Source organism: Nicotiana attenuata, unplaced genomic scaffold (genome assembly GCF_001879085.1).
Source record: "Nicotiana attenuata strain UT unplaced genomic scaffold, NIATTr2, whole genome shotgun sequence".
In the NCBI taxonomy this organism is placed as follows: Eukaryota; Viridiplantae; Streptophyta; class Magnoliopsida; order Solanales; family Solanaceae; genus Nicotiana; species Nicotiana attenuata.
In genome coordinates this window covers 344,909-364,205 of record NW_017670735.1, presented here as the reverse complement: position 1 = coordinate 364,205, position 19,297 = coordinate 344,909, and positions in this window count along the sequence as shown.

Below are 19,297 nucleotides of genomic sequence, written 5' to 3'. Positions count from 1 at the left end.
AATTCTCTCTCCAAATCAACTCCGAACTTCCCAGAATCAAATTCCGGCCATGCGTATAAGTCATAATACCTGAAGTGAAGCTACTCAAGGCCTCAAACCGCGAACCGACATGCTAGAGCTCAAAATGACCGGTCGGGTCGTTACATTCTCTCCCACTTAAACAAACGTTCGTCCTCGAACGTGCTGAAAACTGCACTGAAGTAGTCTGAAATCACTGCTTAACACCTCGTGCACCTACCCATACTACCACAACTCAGTTGGGCACATTAGCTCGATCAGATCTAAAGATAACCTCTTTCATTTAGGCAAATAAGCCTTAGAGCCCAGTTTCAACATCCGAAATTCTCTGCCAGGTCTGCTTTCAACATATGAACACCGTATAAATCACCATATCATGCACCGACACAAGATTGCATACCTTTGCTGAATTCACACTATGCACCACGTCATTCACATGACCATAATAACATTCTCTGATCATAATAACCGACACTCCCCGAATCTGATGCTCGCAATGCACCTCATGATATATTTAAGTCTTGTCCCAACTCTTACAATACTTGCCACGACAGAAGAGACATGTAGCAATTCATAACCAACTGTCGGGTCAACAAATCATTGAGGCTACACTCCTGACACGAACATTACCTCATTCTGAACCAAATAATGATCTTTGCTCTTTAGTATACTTCATACAATCCGATTGCACTAATCTTAGATCCAATAACCTTATCTTACTCAGTACGAACTGCTCAAGCAACAAGCCATCTCAGACATGACCAAAAGTCTCATATGACGCCACAATGTGCCAATAGGCTACCAACTCAAACGTGATACATAAGAAGGACGAGTTCTGAAAGGGACTACTCCACTCACGCAGCTAATATGAACTCACCTCCGAAACTGGAAACAAAACACACATAATAGAATATAAGGGACTGTAATTATCGTCACACTGTTGCGGCGTGCAACCCGATCCAAACAACATACTCATGGCGGCGTGCCACCCGATCCACACATAAAATTCACATAAGGAGATACACATCGAGCTAAATTTCTCATTACAACACAATACCGAATATCGGTCACGAGCACACTAAGTGCATAATACCATCCCTGAGGGGACATATAGCGCCATAAGCTAACAAACTCAAGCACAACTGAGGTGCGATATATGTTCTGAAACTAAAGAGCCATCATGTTCACATAATATCATCGCTACATGGAACTCCAACACGTAAGAAATTTACCAAGCCGTTTCACAACTCACACAGCACAATATAGCATTACATGAAATAGCCGACAACAAATTAACATCCAACGTCCGAATACTCCTCCATAAGGAGAGCTATGCTGAAATGAACACCGATATAGAGCCCATATTCATATTTAAATCCATCCACAGACCTCAAGCCGATTCTGATCGTACCGAACTAGGCCAGTAATCTTTTATGGGTCCATAATAACCCCTTTTTCCCATAACACACAAGAATAACTATCATAACCGAAGTAATCCTCCACAGTCTACAACCCAATAAGCCAAGTGCCCTCCAGGCATAAATTCTCAAATTGATGATATCACCACAATCTTCATACTTGGTTTCATTCTTCAATCAATCAAGTAACTACATGCCACACTTATACAATCTTCCCGTGGGACACGCTCCCATGATCTTTCGTAACAGATAACAAGTCTGCACATCCATACCACCGGTCGCACTAACGCTGAAAAGCGATCAAGAATCCATAACCAGGATGCAAAGCCACTTCCACAAATCACTAACCCCGGGAGACGCTGAAGACAATACCAGCTTACTCTAATCATTCAAACCCCTTTCATGCTCATCCGAGCTCGTGACATCCTTGTCAACACCAGACCGTAACCTTGATCCTCACGTTCAAATTTCATACCGCTCACTGCACCTTAACAAGCCAGTATGCGATAGTTCCAGAATTTCATGATAACTCCTGAATCACTAATAGGGTATACACTTCATCATACAGAAACCTTTTACTTAACTCATTCTAAGAGAACCATAGCAATATGCGAGTAACTCCTCATGACCGCAGAATATTCAAATCCCCAAATAGTGGTCTAAACCACCATACCCCTTCCGCCTACACATAACATGCCATAATACTTGAATACTTTCAAATATAATCAATTATGGCGGCCGTCGAGCCTCGCACGCACCGCCACCACTATGCCAATTCAACCATGGCTATATCCTTAACTTGCCTTAGAGATAATATTAGCTCCATTCCTTACATCACCACCTAAATCCGCACTCTTCTTGAGTGACCCCAGTCCATGAGACCACATTGTCTCAAATCCATGAAATGTTTCATACCCTCCTTGCACGCACATTCACAGCTTCAACTGATGCACCCATTCTGATAATCCCTCTATGAATCCAATGTCTTTTTCTCTTTTTCCTCCCAGTGCTACACTGCAAGTCAAAAACATCATAGATCATTCCGAGCCTCTTATCATAATCAGCTACAAAAGCTCGATTCTTAACCATACTGCGGGCTTAAATCCTTAGGCACCGCATTTTTAATCCTTTGAATTCACTAGGACCGTTGTTGAGAGTCATCCACTCTGGCTTGGTCCCAAATATAATTAACTCTGAGGCTCCGCTAGCACATGAACACCTATCTCGATGAAGCACTCGACTGAATCACTTCCTTGCAAATCACCTCCGTACGAAACACAAATCTGGAGTCTTCCCAAAGCCTGAACATGAGCCAATCAGGCCAACTATACACCTTTACCAATTCCTTTGCTCAAATTACCACTTATGTTTTTTTCCCTTAGCTATAATAGCTCACCAATACGCTGGTAACCCGAACCTCACAAGTAGATAACCATGCAACCTAATCGTAGGCAGTGGGACTCTCCCACTTGGCTTGAAGCCACCATTACACAACCTTGGAACCCACTAAGATCCTTTATCTCCTATTGACATGACCTTGCACAATTAAACTGCCAGATTCCCCGAAATCCTTCCTTTAGTATTTCGCGAACACTCTGAATCTCTAGCAACATTCACATATTAGACCTCTTACCGGATAGTTAACAAAATCCTTCGCCGAAGCTTTGCCAACCACGCGACCGCTGATCTGCTTATAGGAGACATCCCCAAATATGGAGACTACGCGCCGACATCTTTCAACGTCGCTGCACGGGGTATAATTACTACGACATAAATAACCCCATCTTGAGCCTGTGATCATCCACCAGCTGCACGAGTCCATTTACTCCTCGACGACATTAACTAAATGTGCGACAATATCTTCCAATTCAAAGTTATGTTGTATACTCCTTCATATCAAGCAGCTCCTTTCCGTTATATCAAATCTCCCGTCGTTATGCTAGCCAATATTTTCGAATAAGATCATAGACTCAATCATCGTCCACTAAAATTCCCAAACCACTCCAAGCTTTTCTCAAGGGTGTAATTATTCTGCCACTGAACCGACGTGCTACTCTGCCACTCTCTCACTTTGGCCAAACCCTCTTCTTTAAGCAACTATTCGACTTCCGCTTCTTACACCTAGCCTTCTAGAAGTTTAACCACCGTACGACACTTCCCACACGTCCTTCCTCATCCTTTGCTGCTTAGCTGGTGCCTTAGATCAAAATCTGCCTCGGTAGCGCTCGAACCGATAGAACGCTACTAACTTTTAAACCTTTCCGAAGATCATCTTTCTCAAGCCGTCAGCATTAGAAATACACATTCAATCCTAAACCACCGCACCTCGCGATCTCTGACAGTCGCTTCTCCAATACTATCTTACAATATCCTGCCCCAAAGGCGAATTGTAGAAGGTCTTATCATCGGCGAACTTAGTACATTCAACAAGGACAACGACACCTCATCATAGATGAAAATTCCACCAAGCTCGCAAATACCAAGCCCCGTTACTCCATCAACCCAATCTGGACATTCTTAGCCCGATTGCTTTTCCCATACCGGGAATAAACGAATCTCTAAATCATGCACTGAGCAAATCCCCCTTCAAGTCATTCACTTCCTCGACACGTAGGCAAGCATCCTACCATCATATCAATACCGCGCGACAACCGTTCATAAGCATCATGGTAACTTGTACCTAACCTCAGAGCTCTCAGAAGTACAGCCACTGGGCTGAAACGATAGAATGTCCTTCCACAAGGCGACGACAATAGTCAAATCCACTACGTCGGGAGAAGCATCCCGGACCAACTCTTTAGTACCTTTAAAATTTCTCAATTCCTGATTTATGATAAGCGCTTCGCGTTGCATAAGATCGATTGGGAAGGGAACAAAGGCATAAGCCTCAAAGGAATCAAATCACACGATGAGGAAATCAAGAAGGGAAATGCTCCTAACAGCCCTGTAGCCTCTCGAAGATAAGTACAGACGTCTTCGTACCGATCTACGAGACTCTACTAGACTTTCTCATGACTCGTAAGCCCTACGAGAACCTAGTGCTCTAATACCATGTTGTCATGACCCAAAATCCACTAAGGGTCGTGATGGCGCCGGACACCGTTGTCAGGTAAGCCAACCATAAATACTTAATTAAATTCTCATTTAAATAATTGTGAAAACTCTGATTTTCCTTCAATTTTTCTAGTAGAAGATACTCATTTCAAATTAAATATAATGTCAAGAAGTCAATACAAAATACCCCATAATCATTCCAGAACCCGGTGTCACAAGTGCATGAGCATTTGCTAGGGAATAAAACAAATTACAGTAACTGTCCAGAATACAAAGTGGACAGAAATGAAAATACAGCACAATACTCTGAAGGAGACTCTGCTGGTTGCGGGTCGTCTCGATAAATTCAGCTCACCTAAGTCTCCGTACCAACCATGCCGCTATGCCACTAAGCAACTAGCCATGCATGAACCTGTGCAACAAAAATGCACAGCAAGTGTAGTATGAGTACCAAAACAACATGTACTCAGTAAGTATCCCACCTAATCTCGAAGAAGTAGAGACGAGAGGTCAACTTCGACACTTACTAGTGGTCCAATGATGATACGTCAATAATATAACAAGACGAGGGTCTATATAAACACGAATGTAATTCAATAGAGCGACGCAAGTAAACAATTCTTTCTTTTATATGAAAATTTCCAATTTCCTCTTTCATCATTTATACACATATTCTCAAGACGGGAAGAAGCAATATGAACTGCAGTAAATTACAAGGCAAGCAATACAAGCATGCGCAAATCATACCGAGGACGTACGGCCCGATCCAACAATATTTAAACCGTGCACTACCAGAGGGTCGAGTGGCGCGAACCATAGATGCCTATTACCCCGCTCGCGAACCCTACATGCGACGCGGTCAAATATAAATAAACAATCACCCTGCTCGCGAATCATACATGTGATGCCGGTACACATAAAAACACATACTCAAACAGTCAATCAAGACATTCATCGAGGAGACAATTATTCAAGGAGGTGTAAATTTCCCTTTTAACAAGTCATGAAAATGAAGTTTAACTCTTTTAGAAAATCATTTGCCACTTCGATATGATTTAAGCAATTTAAACTATCAATAAGGTTGCATTTATTACAAGTAAGCATGTTTTTGGGTCCTAGACTACCCGCACATAAGCATAATAGTAGCTACGCATGGACTCTCGTCACCTCGTGCGTACGTAGCCCCCACAATTAACAACACATATTCAATTAGTTCACCTATGGGGACAATTCCCTCTTACAAGGTTAGAAAGGAGACTCACCTCGCTCCGCAGTTCCATAACCGGCATTCCACGCCCTTCCGAAGACTCAAATTGATGCACAACGTTCCAAAACTAGCCAATAATTATGTAAACCCATTAATATATGTTCAGTTACTCATTATAGTCCAATTTATAACAATTCCTAACCCCGAACGAAAAGTTGATCAAATTGCCCTCGGGCCCACGTGCCCGGATTTCGAAATTTTTCAAAGATAAAGTCTACCCATGACCTTACGAACTCAAATATATAATTTATTCTCTATTCCATGCCCAAAATCGTGGTTAAAATCCAAAAATTTTAATTTCTAGGTTTTTCTTTAAAACCCAAATTTTCCTTTAGATTCTCATGAATTTTGATGTTAAATCTAAGGTATAATCACAAAATATAATTAAAATTGGTTAGAGGCACTTACCCAATGATTTGATACGAAAATCCTCTCTCAAAATCGCCCACTCTCGGACCTAGGGTTCAAAATATGATAAAATGAAGGAAAAAATCGAGTTACACAGCTAAAAACAAGCTGCAGATGTCACATTTGCAATCCAGGGTTCGCAATTGCGAAGCCTCGCAAAAGCGAAGAAAGCCTTTGCAATTGCGAACAAGGAAGGGCTGGAAAATGTTGCATTTGTGGCAAAAAGTTCGCAATTGCGAACTGGGCACCGCAATTGCGTTGGAAATGTTCGCAATTGCGACCACACCAAAAGCAGCAATTTTTCCCGACACAAAAATGAGCATAACTTCCTCATACGATTTCCAAATTTGATGATTCTTTTTGCTATGGCTCCATAATTACGATACGAATCTAATGGTTTAATAAAAAATGAATTTGGAGCTCATTTGCTTAATGTGGTACCCTTTATTCCCAAATACACGATGTTGAAACATCAAATAAGAGCGCAATACAACCCGAAACACACCCGAGGTCCCCGGGACCCCGTCCAATCACACACCTCAGTCCCATAATATAACACGACCTACTCGAAGCGTCAAATAACATCGAATAACGCTAAAACCATGAATCGCACTCCGATTCAAGCTTAATGAACTTTAAAATTTCAAACTTCTACATTCGATGTTTAAATATCAAACCACGTCCAATTGACCTCAAATTTTGTATACAAGTCAGATTCAACATTACGGACCTACTCCAACTTCCGGAATCGGAATCTGACCCCGATATCAAAAAGTCCACTTCCGGTCAAGCTTCTCAAAAACCTTCAAATTTCCAACTTTAGCTAAATGACTCCAATATGACCCACAGACCTCTGAATTTACTTCTGATCGCGCTCCCAACACCAGAATCACCATACGGAGCTATTCCTAGACTCGGAATCCCAAACGGACCTCGATAACACTGAAATGCACTTCAACCCAAACTTATGAAATTCTTCCAAAAATGCTAACTTCCACAATAGGTGCCGAAACGTTCCCCGTTCTTCCAATACCCGATCCGGACATACGCCCAAGTTCGAAATCATCATATGAACCTGCTGGAACCTTCGAATCTCGATTCCAAGGTCGTTTACTAAATCCAATCTTAGTCAATTCTTTCAACTTAAAGCTTCTGAAATGAGAATTCTCTCTCCAAATCAACTCCGAACTTCCCGGAATCAAATTCCGACCATGCGTACAAGTCATAATACCAGAAGTGAAGCTACTTAGGGCCTCAAACCGCGAACCGACATGCTAGAGCTCAAAATGACCGATCGGGTCATTACAATAGTCTTAGTATTTTTAGGATATTTATTTGAGTTTATTTCTATAGGATTTTACTTTATTATTAATTTTAATTCTATTGTTCAGGTACAAAAATTGAAAAATACAAAACTAGTTTCATGTTTTATCTTATTTCTATTTAGTTTAGGTTATAAATATTTTTTATAGTGATACTATTTTAATTTTACCATGACTTTAACGTATTTTTCTTTATTCTTATTTTAATATGATCATTGAAAATACCAAAAATAGCTTCATATCATAGTATAGTTAGTTTTAATTAATTAAGAATGATTTCACAATTTTATAATATATTATTTTAGGAAGGAAATTAATATTTTTAGCCTTGTAGCATTAAAAGGTCACTTTTAAAGGCAATTTTACCCCAAATTGAGGCCCAAAATCGGCAGCCCAGTTCTCTTTAAAAACCCTGACCCGCGCCCCAATTCCTTGACCCGCCCCACTCCCTTCTCAAATTCTAGCCATTCATTCCATCTAATCTAACAACCCTTATTTCTTCCCCACTTCAAATATAAATCATATTATAACTCCCAAAACCCTAAATCCCAACACCCTCAAACGGCGCCCCACCCATTCACGCGCCTCTGCTGCCTCCGCCCAACTCGCCGGAATTGTACTTTTCCGGCGACGCGTTTTGATCCCTCCTCTCTCCTTATCTCTTTGCCACGTAGTCACGCCATAACTAACTCAGATTCACGTGCTCCCTCTAAATCCCAATCCGAGTCATCAAAAATACCTCTCAAGCACAAGTTAGACGAAGGGGAGGCGAAGCATTAATTTGAAATTGATCCTAGCCTTCCATTTGTCTAGGATGAGCTAAAAAGAGAGGACGAAATTTGGATTTTTGGAAAAGGGAACGGAAGCTTCGAGATTTTCTATATATTGGTACTCTTTTCCAGAAAGGAGGGGGGTTCTTTTGGTTCTGAGTTTTTGGGGGATTTTTTTTCCGTTCTATTTTTTTCCATTTCCACAAAAAAGGTGTTCAAAAACGCTAAAAAAATCAATTCTATTATTGTTTGATAATCGGGAAAACATACAAGATATTGTTGAAAATTTTCAGTTCTTTCTTGTTCTCATTTCGTTTCAAAAATCAGAAAATTAAAAAAGGGTTTTGTCCTTCTTCTAAATTCTGGTTCTCAATTATGGAGGTTGATTGAGCGGAGGCTGTTTCGAGTTCGATGTCATTGCTTCGTCGTAGATTCCAGTCGCGGTTCCAATTTAAATATGGAATTCGGTAGCTGCTTTTCATTTTTCGAATTCACTATTAAGCTCTCCTTCTGCTTGTATTCACTTCAAGGCATAATCAAAAGTTAGCGGCATTCATGTTCTGCCTCGGCCCCGATAAGTATATTGGAATTCGAACTAGTGCCTTCATTTATCAAATTTGAGACTATCTGTTTGTTTATCAATTTATTAACCGATTATGTTTTGGATGCGAAGCAAGTTTTGAAATCTGCCTTATAGAGCCCGTTTGGATTAGCTTAAAAAAGTGGCTTTTCAGCAGAAATAGCTTTTAAGCCAAAAAGCAATAAGTTGGGGTTGTCCAGCTTATTGCTTTTGGCTTGTTTTAAGCAGTTTTTAACTTATTTTAAGCACTTTTCTGACTTTTCCAAACACTGAAAAAAGCTAAAAAGAGCTTAAAAGCTGATTTGTACAGCTTAAAAACCAATCCAAACACCCTCATAGTTGTTCATCCCTAGTAGAATTGGATTGCCCATTTAGGGATAGTGGTAGAGTCGAAACATGTTTGGTTTCTAAATTAAACTGCCGCGTGACTGCTAAGTGAATAGGTAATCAACAATCTACTCATATGTGTTTCTCATGACTATTCTGGTGTGATTCCGTTAAGTTTGAATTTGGAATAATTCTTCCTATGATGTTTCATTAATCTATTTGAACTAATTTCCTGGAAACATGTTCTCAGTTGTTGTTAAAGTTAGACCACCTCTATGGTAAGGCACTGGCGAATTTTAAGGTTTCGAGTGTCTCTCCTGCTTTGTGCTCCATGTCGACTTAACATTCCATTTTCAATATTCCTTCTCTTGGTTAGTTAAACGTTCGTTCGTATGAGGATTTGTTGAGTATCTCACGTTTTCCTTCCTTCCTGATTGCATTGATGCTTAGCTATCTGATTATAAGTTTCATGTCTTAAGAATATTTTGCCCTTTGCTTGAAAGCAAAAATTTGGTTTGTTTCTCATGAATGTTGAGTAGGATGGATCTTTTAGCATGTTGGCATGGGCTATTGTGCTTAGCTTTGGAATTTAGAGTACTACTTAATTATTTTGAGTGCTAGGAGTTCTGGGAATGGGATTATCAGGGCGTTAATGGCTCTTATCATATTTCAAGTGCACATATTTTTCTAGTCTCTTTCTCAATTTGTCGCTTCGTAGTATGCTTGTTTGCCCATACGCTTTGTTGGACTTATTTGAATTAATGATACGGGGCTGCGGGAATTGGGGAAGGCCGAAGCCCATTAGCGATTAATTTATTCACATGCTTTAGGGTTGGGCTCGGCCACATGCATAAAAAAAAGTTAAAAAAGAAATGAGCATGAAATTAACTTTTATTTCTTTTAGTTTTGTTTATTTTACTATTATTACATTGTCCGTTAGGAGCATGCTTAGGCCAACCACATTTGGGTAGGCAAACCTTCAGGACGTTTATGTTTTAGTTTCTTTTGAGGCGAGAGGTCGTTCTCTTTAGTTTGTGCTCAGGGGAATGCCCGTAGACTTTGTAGATATATTATTATCCGGGGCATACCCCGAAGTATTTGTATTTGGAGGCCGAAAGTAGGACTTGTAGTATATTATTTTTATCTTCATTTTTTTTTTTTTTTATTAGGTAGGGACGACCTCGAGCCTCTTGTGTTTATTTTTCTTTTCTGTGTTTATTTTTACCTCAATTCGAATATTTTAAAAGCCAACTAGATCGAGTATGCAACCGTGACTTTCATGGGACTCGGGGAATGCCAAACACCTTCTCCCCGAGTCAAATGAACCCCCTTACCCGAATCTCTGGTGCAGACTTAGTTTTGGTATCCAAAGTGTTTTAAAGGAAAAATCATTTTTAAAAACGTGACTTGGCACACCGAAACTAATGTCAGGTGGCGACTCTGGAAATCCTTTTGAACAAAATTTTGTCAATTTTTAATTAAAAACCCTTTTAAAGCTTTACAAATCTTTTAATTATTTAAGAGGGTTAGTGAAGAGGTAAAAAAGGGGTGTGACAGCTTTGGCGACTCTGCTGGGGAGTTGCAGGTTCGAGCTGGTACTCGATATTGTTGGCTTTTTAGAATATTTGGTTGAGGTTTTTATGTTTTTGTTATTAATTTTATTTGGTTTTTATTTTGTTTTTATATTTTGTTATTATTTGCTAGGTTTTTATGTGTTTACAGTTTTCTTTTTATGTGTTTACTGCTTTATAACTGACATCATATGCATTACCCGGTCAATTTTTTCTGCAACAAGTCTCGGAGTACGCGTCGCGTACACGAACTCTTTGTTGAGTCACCCTTATTTTAGGAGGGGGGTGGGGGGCGTCGGACATATGGAGTGGGTGGAAATCTTGAGCAGCCACTATTAACCATACGCTCCCCCGAATTGCCTTGTTAGTGAATCCCAAACTTATGTCAGCCTTTAGGTCATTCTTATTTGCATCATGTCATTTAAACCTAGCAGGGCTCGGTCCTAGGAACCGTGTCCCGTTGTAGGAGGCCTATCCGAATTATGTTAAAATGGGCTCGTGGTCCAAAAAGAAATTTGATCATCCCTATGTGTTACCTGCTGCATTCTTTAAGGGTAAAGGGGTCATTTGCGGAGCAATGATGGTTGAGGGTACATGAGAAAGAAAAGAGGATGAAGTATAAAGATGAAGCAAGTAGGGCCTAGTTATATTTTCCTTTCACAACTTTTTCAAGAAAAGACAAAAAAAAATTAAAAAATGAAAAATCCAAAAAGATCTTGCACTTTCCCTACCATTTTTCGAAAAATAATCCAAAAGGATTTTATATTTTTCATCATTTTTCAAAAGACAAAAAATGTTATTTTTCCAAATTAGTTGCATTTTTTTAAAAGCTTTCTCCTGTGTCCAATCTTCTCGAACTACGCATACCTGATTCTCGTCTTTCGAGGCGAGATACGTAGGCAACCCACATAGGGTCCGATCTTCCTAGTAAGTCTTAGGTTCTTGGCTTCCGGGGTGGTAGCCAAATCTTGTATGTTTAGCACATTTGGCCACATTGCCATTTTTGCAAAATAGGGCCATTTTCTCAAAGTAATTTTCTATCCCATGTCTTAGAGCCCTAAGTCCACAACAAGGTGTCCTCTCATTTTAAGGTCCACTCCTGTTGAATTTGCATGTCTAGCTACTTTGGCCATATCGGCCATTCTTGCAAAATGGGGTTAATTTCACAAAAATGGTTCAGTGACTCATGTCTTAGAATTTTAATACAAAACTAAATGTCATGTTCCTTTAAGAGCCGTCCTTGTCATCTTTGCATCTCTAGGCACATTTGGCCATATCGGACGTTTTTGCAAAATGGGTCATTTCCGCAAAGTAATTTTTAAGGCCATGATTGTTGGGAGTTTGAAGCCTGTAAGCCTTAAATGGGGTATTTTTCATGCATTAGGGGTCAACTTTGTCAAGTTTGCACTAATAGCCACCTTCAGCCACCTAGGCCATTTTGTAAAAAACAACCCAATCGTGTTTTGCATCTGTCCACTGGGAAGTGTTGTGGTGTCACATAGTGTCCCGAGTCACTAACCATGTTCTCTTCATTTAGGTATGGACCCGCTTATTCGATATAAGGTGCTGATGGTGGTAAAGATTCCTAGGAAGTTGATCAAGTGGTGGAAAATATTTTCATTGTTAGAGCATCATGAGTTAATGGAGAAATTGGGCACGCTCACTTCCCTTCATGATATCACACCTCGCCCAGACTTAGTGGAGGCGATGTTGACCTATTGGGATCCGCAAAAATTGGTTTTCAGATTCGGAGAATGTGAGATGACTCCTACCTTGGCAGAAATGGCTGGTCTCACTCGTTTAAGCTATATAGGCAAGGACATGATACTTCCCCGAGATCACTCTAGGACAAGATTCCTCAGCGACCTGGGCCTGAAAGACAACAAGCATTTAAGATGCCTCGAGCAGTCCTGGATATCCTTGGATTATTTGTTTGCTAGATTTGGACCACATGATAGTTTCGACGTCTTTTGGGATGAGTTTTGCACAACCAAGGCAAAGTGGCAAAGACGCCGCCTCGAAGCTTTCAGCCTTGCTTTGTTGGGATTACTGGTTTTTCCATTAGATTAGAGGCACATTAGCACCCGTCTATAATCAGTGGTAATGGCACTATTTCTTGAGAAGCAACGCAAAACAGTTACCGTTGTGCCGATGATCTTAGCAGAGTTGTATCGAGCCCTGAGTGAGGTTAGGGGAGGTGTCAGGTATTTTGAGGGAAGTAACCTTTTGCTGCAATTGTGGATGATGGAGCATTTACACACCGCTTCCATACTTTGTCCCATCAACCGTGCCTTGAGTGATCGAGTATGCATCTAGCGTAGGATGAAATCTCCTAAGTTTACATACCCAGTAGGCGTCATAGCTTGGATTGAGTTCCTTGGTTTGAGGACAAATGGGAACGTTTTGTGGGCTTACCTTTGGCTATCTTTAGATGAGATCTTGGTAGGATGTCGCATGCATACTTTCCTGATGTTGATAGGACTTAAGTATGTCAGGTCGTACACTCCCGTTAGGGTAATGCGACAGTTGGGCAGGAGACAAGAAGAGCCGCCAACTCTGAATCTGTGGAGGCACATCATGAATTTTAGCAGAAAGGCGGCTGACGAAATCGAGTACGTGCAATACATGAACAATGCAAAGAGGATGAAGAAAAATACATTGGTAGAGGACGTTGACAGGCCCGAGTGTACTCAGGAGTACTTGATTTGGTTGCAGTCTATCACACCAGGGGTTAGCACCCCATTGCCAGCACAGCTTAGGGGTCCGACAATTCAGATAGATGATTTTGAGGAGGCTTCGGATCAGGATCCTTGGGATAAGCTCGAGTTGATAAAGTCTTAGTTAGCGGGATCGACAGCAAACGTGGAGCAGCATGGCCATTATTTGATTAGGATCGGCCTTCAGGAGGCAGGGGCACATGCCAGGGTCTTTATTCCTAGCATCGGTGTTTCTTTACGAGGCATGTTACAGGGTTTGAGCATGACGGACATCCCAGGACCATCCCAGCCGGGGGCATCACAACCAGGAGTTGCTTGAGGAGGATTTCTACTATTATTCCCCTGTTTTGAGTCTGTTTATGTCATCTTTTATTTTCTAGCCTTGTCTAGTAGTACTGAAGGTACTGTTAGAGTCTGTCGTAGTGAAGTTGAATCTGTCAGTCTTTCATTCTCGTACTTCCCATTTTGTAAACTGAAAATTTTTAAATAAAAAATCCAAAAAGATTTTTATTTTTAGTTTATTTTCCATCAACTTTCCAGAACTACGCTTGGTCTGATTCCTGAGGGACATGATACGTAGGCAACCTACATCGGGTTCGATCGAATTTAAAAAAAATAAGAATTTAGGAAAAAGAAAAGAAGAGAGTGATAAGCCAGAAGAAAAGAGTGGGAAGAAAATGATAAGAGGTGCTAGAAAAGAAATAGAAGAAAGGATTGAAATGAGCAAATTGGGATGATGCCATATGACCCTGCGACCCTCAAAGACATTTTAAAATCGCTAATTGTTGCTAGGTGCATTGCACGTAATGTGATATTATTATTTGATAAATGCCCTAATGCTAACATGGTGGTTTTGTGTTGTTTTCCTCTGTTATCTTTATTCCAATTACAGGAAGGTGGTTAGTTTGTTGGCATCCTGGCAAGTCATACATACAACACCAGGTCAAAGCGCCAAATAATCATGACTAGCAAAGAAACAGACACAGGAGTTGTAGACCCGCCGAGGGAAATTGTTGAGTCGAAATAGGAATTGAAAGAGGAGGTCCGAAGGTTGAAGCATCAGATGGCGGAAATGTATCAGGCCTGGAATAAGGGACACCCTTCACCTTCATTCCCTACCAACTATGCAGAAAACCCTGCTTCCATTCCACCACTGTCCCAAGCCCAGATGCCCAGTACCGTTGATCTTTCCCCACAACACGCATCGGGCTTCACCCCCTACCACAATTACCCTGTCACTTCGGCCCAAATTTTTCATGCTCCACCGGCCAAAATAACCTCATACCCTGCTCCGACATTCGCTCCTATTTTTATACCCCCTCCGCAAGCTACCCTCCACTGATCCCCTAGTGATCCCACATTCCCCGCTCCAGATACCCTATATTATGCCTCGGAGCCCAACTTCAAAGTCCCAGATCCTTACTCTTACACTCCCCACTTTGAGCCTAATGTTGAAACTGAGAAACCACCCAAGAATGCGGAGCAAAAGGAGATGTTTAGGAAGGTAAAGGGTCTGGAGCAATCATTGAGAAATATGCAAGATTTAGGAAACCAGGTGAGTGTGGCTTATAAGAATTTATGTTTGTTCCCCGATGTCCAACTGCCTGCCGGGTTCAAGATTCCCAAGTTTGACTTGTATGACGGACATGGGGATGTTGTAGCTCATCTGAGAGGTTATTTCATTAAATGAGACGCACCGGGGGAAAAGACGAATTACTGATGGCATACTTCAGCCATAATCTGAGTGGGGCAGCTTTAGAATGGTACACCCGCCAGGACGCCAGGAGGTGGTACACAAGAGACGATATGGCTCAGGCCTTCGCCCGGCACTTTCATTATAATATAGACATTGTCCCAGACCGCCTATCTCTGATCAAGGTGGAAAAGAGGCACAGTGAAAGCTTTAGAGAATATGGGTTCCGATGGAGGGAGCAAGCTGCACGAGTCAATCCTTCGATGGAAGAAGACGAGATGGTTGAATACTTTCTTCAAGCCCTGGAGCCTACTTACTTTGTCCATTTGATCTCAGCCATTGTTAAGTCATTCAATGATGTGGTAAATATGGGAGAAATGGTGGAAGAGGGGCTCAAGTCGAGCAAGATCATGAGCTACTCCGCTATAAAAGAAACCACATAGGCAATCCAGAATGGTACCGGAAGTTTGCTAGGCATGAAGAAGAAGGACGATGTCGCTATGGTTGTTTCTGGACCATGGCATGGCCAGAGGGGTTCACCTCATCATTACACCCATCCTTGACCCTGACCTCAAGCCTACACCCAAGCTCCATATGATCCACCCAAACATTACTTTCCCCCGCAAAAACCTCAATACTCAGCCAGACCACCCCAATACCATGTTCATCACGCACAGTCATATGCTCAACCCCCTCCTTACCCGCAACGGCGTTCTCCAGCTCCATAAAATACCTATCAACCTCCACAACCCCTACCAAAACCCCACTGGTTCAAATTTTCGACCAAGGCCGGAGTATAGAAGAGAAAGGCAGCAGCGGAAACAAACTTTCACCCCGCTTGGAGAGTCCTATGCCAGTTTGTTTCAAAGGTTGTGGTAGTTGGACGTCTTGAGGCCGATTGAGTCAAAGATACCAAATCCCCCTCCAAAGAACCTTGATTACTTCCTCAGATACAGCTATTGTTCGGATTCTCCAGGGCATGACATAGAGAAGTGCTGGAATTTGAAAAGGGCAATCTAGGAGCTCATTAATACAAACCGAATTGTAGTCCAAAGCCTAGACACGCCGAATATCAACCAAAACCCTTTGCTGGCCCACGCAGAGACGCATATGATTGAAATAGTTCATAAGGATGGGGAGCCCAAGAAGTCTTCCAAGTCTGTCATGATAATTCGGGCCAGTGAAAGTAATTTGGTTAAAGCTCCAGACTCTACCAAAGCAACGCCCTTGATAGTTGAAGAGGTGACAAAGAAGATGAGCTCACCCAATTTGAAGCCACCGGTGTTGGTCGTGAAAGGGTCTTCGAAAGATATTAGGGCAAGTCGGGAAAGTTCAAAAGTGGTAGTGCCAGAGGTTCCAAGTAAGCCTGTCATAGTTGTGAAGGGGGCTCCTATTACCCCTATCGTTATCAAACCAGTGACCCAGCTTCTAGTGGTGGATACCAAGGCCGTATGGAATTACAAATAAGTGATAGTGACATACAAAGGAAAAGAAATAGAGGAAGAAGTTAATGAAACTGGAGGATTGACTCGTTCTGGGAGATATTTCACCCCAGAAGAGTTAAGGAAGCCAAGCCATTCAAGGATAGCCAAATGCCAGGAAAGAAATCGATCACCGAAGAAGAGGCTGAAGTGTTCTTGAAAAAGATGAAAGTGCAAGACTATTCCATTGTGGAGCACTTAAGGAAAACACCAGCTCAGATTTCTCTTTTGTCTTTGCTGATACATCCAGATGAACATCGCAAGGCCCTGATGAAGATTTTGAATGAGGCACATGTTCCTGATTAGATCACAGTGAATCACTTGGAAAAGATAGATAACAAGATCTTCGAAGTAAACAGGATCGCTTTCTCAGATGATGAACTTCCTATGGAGAGTACGGAACACAACTGAGCTCTTTATCTCACGGTGAAGTGCGAAGATTTTGTTGCCTCAAAGGTTCTGGTTGACAACGACTCTAGTGCAAATATTTGCCCTCTGTCTACTCTGCAAAAGTAGAAGATCGGCACCAAAAGAATCCACATGAACAGTGTATGTGTTCGAGGCTTCGATGGGGGAGGTAAAGATTTTGTTGGTGATATAATTCTCGAATTGTCGATAGGGCCAGTTGAGTTCACTATGGAATTCCAAGTGTTAGATGTGGCTGTCTCCTACAATCTTTTGTTGGGCATGCCCTGTATACATATTGCTAAGGCAGTCCCATCATCTCTGCATCAAATGGTGAAGTTCGAATGGGACAGGCAGGAAATAGACGTGCACAGTGTTGAGGACTTATCAGCTTGTAATGACACAATTGTTCCGTTTATTGAGGCCGAAGATGATAAGGGGCCTTAGGTCTATCAAACTTTCAAAATAGTGTTTATTGAGAAGATTCCTAAAGGGAGATGCATTTCGGAACCTAAGTTATCCTCCGCGTCTGTCATGGTAGCAAATGAAATGTTGAAGAATGGTTTTGTGACGGGTAAGGATCTGGGTTCATCTCTGCAGGGTATTGTGCATCTAGTACGTCCCAGTGGAAATCTTGGTACATTTGGTTTGGGATTCATGCCCGCAGAGAAGGATGTGAAAAGGGTTAAAAATCTGAAACAGAAGGTATGGTCACTCCCCAAGCATGTCCCTCACATCTCTAAGTCTTTTGTCAAGCCACGGGCCGAAAAACCTCCAATATCATCAATGCCAAAACCTGTGGTCGATGTTGATGAAGAGCTGATCAAGAGGTTCCAGAGTTTGTTCGATGAGGTTAATATGGTAGAAGTTGGTGAAGGTTCTAGTAAAGTAGATGTGCAGCTCGTTGGGCCAAATGTGAAGCTTAGCAATTGGGAAGCTACTCCTCTCCCCACCAGGAAGGAGTTTTGGTAGTTTGCTTTGTTTTCCTTTCTGTTATCTGGGTTATTCCAGGGTTGTAATCCAGATTTTTATTTTTGCTTGTTTTGATGTTCAAACCCTTCTATCCTTTTATTTTTAATGAAATGCAATTTTCCGTTTTCAGTTATTCCTAATAGTGTTTCATTTTGTTTTTCTTTTGTACAGTTCTTTGTATGCTGGTTGCAATGACATGACATGCATGAGGAATTTTCAGCCAAGTCTTAAAAGCCAATCTAATTCTGAAATAATAATCCAAGAAGTAGAGTATGATGATGAAACAGAATATGATGACGAAGCAGCATTTGAGGAAATCGGTAAAGAGCTAAAACACTTTGAAGAAAAACCAAAGTCGAATTTGAATGAAACTGAAGCAATCAATTTAGGGGATCAGGATAATGTTAGGGAAACCAAGATAATTGTGCATCTGGAACCGCAAGTTAAGGAAGAAATAATCAAAACATTGTTTGAGTACAAAGATGTCTTTGCATGGTCGTATGACGATATACCGGGCTTGAGCACGGATTTGGTAGTTCACAAATTGCCAACTGATCCAGCATTCCCTCCTGTCAAGAAAAAGTTAAGAAAGTTCAAGACTGACATGAGTGTGAAGATCAAAGAAGCTAATGTTGTGCCAGTACCAAAGAAGGATGGTAAGATCAGGTTATGTGTTGATTATCGTGATCTTAACAAGGCAAGCCCAAAGGATGATTTTCCATTGCCGAACATCCACATTCTAATCGACAATTGTGCCAAGCATGAGATTGAGTCTTTTGTGGATTGCTACGCAGGATATCACCAGATCTTGATGGATGAGGAAGATGCAGAAAAGACAGTGTTCATCACGCCATGAGGAACATATTGCTACCGAGTAATGCCATTTGGTTTGAAGAATGCTGGGGAAACTTACACGAGGGCGATGACTACCATATTCCATGACATGATACGCAAGAAGATTGAGGTTTATGTAGATGATGTGATCATAAAGTCAAAGAAGCAGTCTGACCATGTTAAGGACTTGAGGAAGTTTTTCCTAAGGCTCCGCAGGTACAACCTCAAGCTCAATCCAGGAAAATATGCATTTGGTGTCCCGTCTGGGAAACTGCTGGAATTTGTTGTTAGTAGACGCGGTATTGAGTTGGATCCGTCAAAGATCAAAGCCATCCAAGAGTTACGCCGCCAAAGAACAAAACTAAGGTGATGAGTTTGCTCGGAAGGTTAAATTACATCAGCAGGTTTATTTCTTAGCTCACAACAACCTGTGAACCCATCTTTAAGCTGCTGAAGAAGA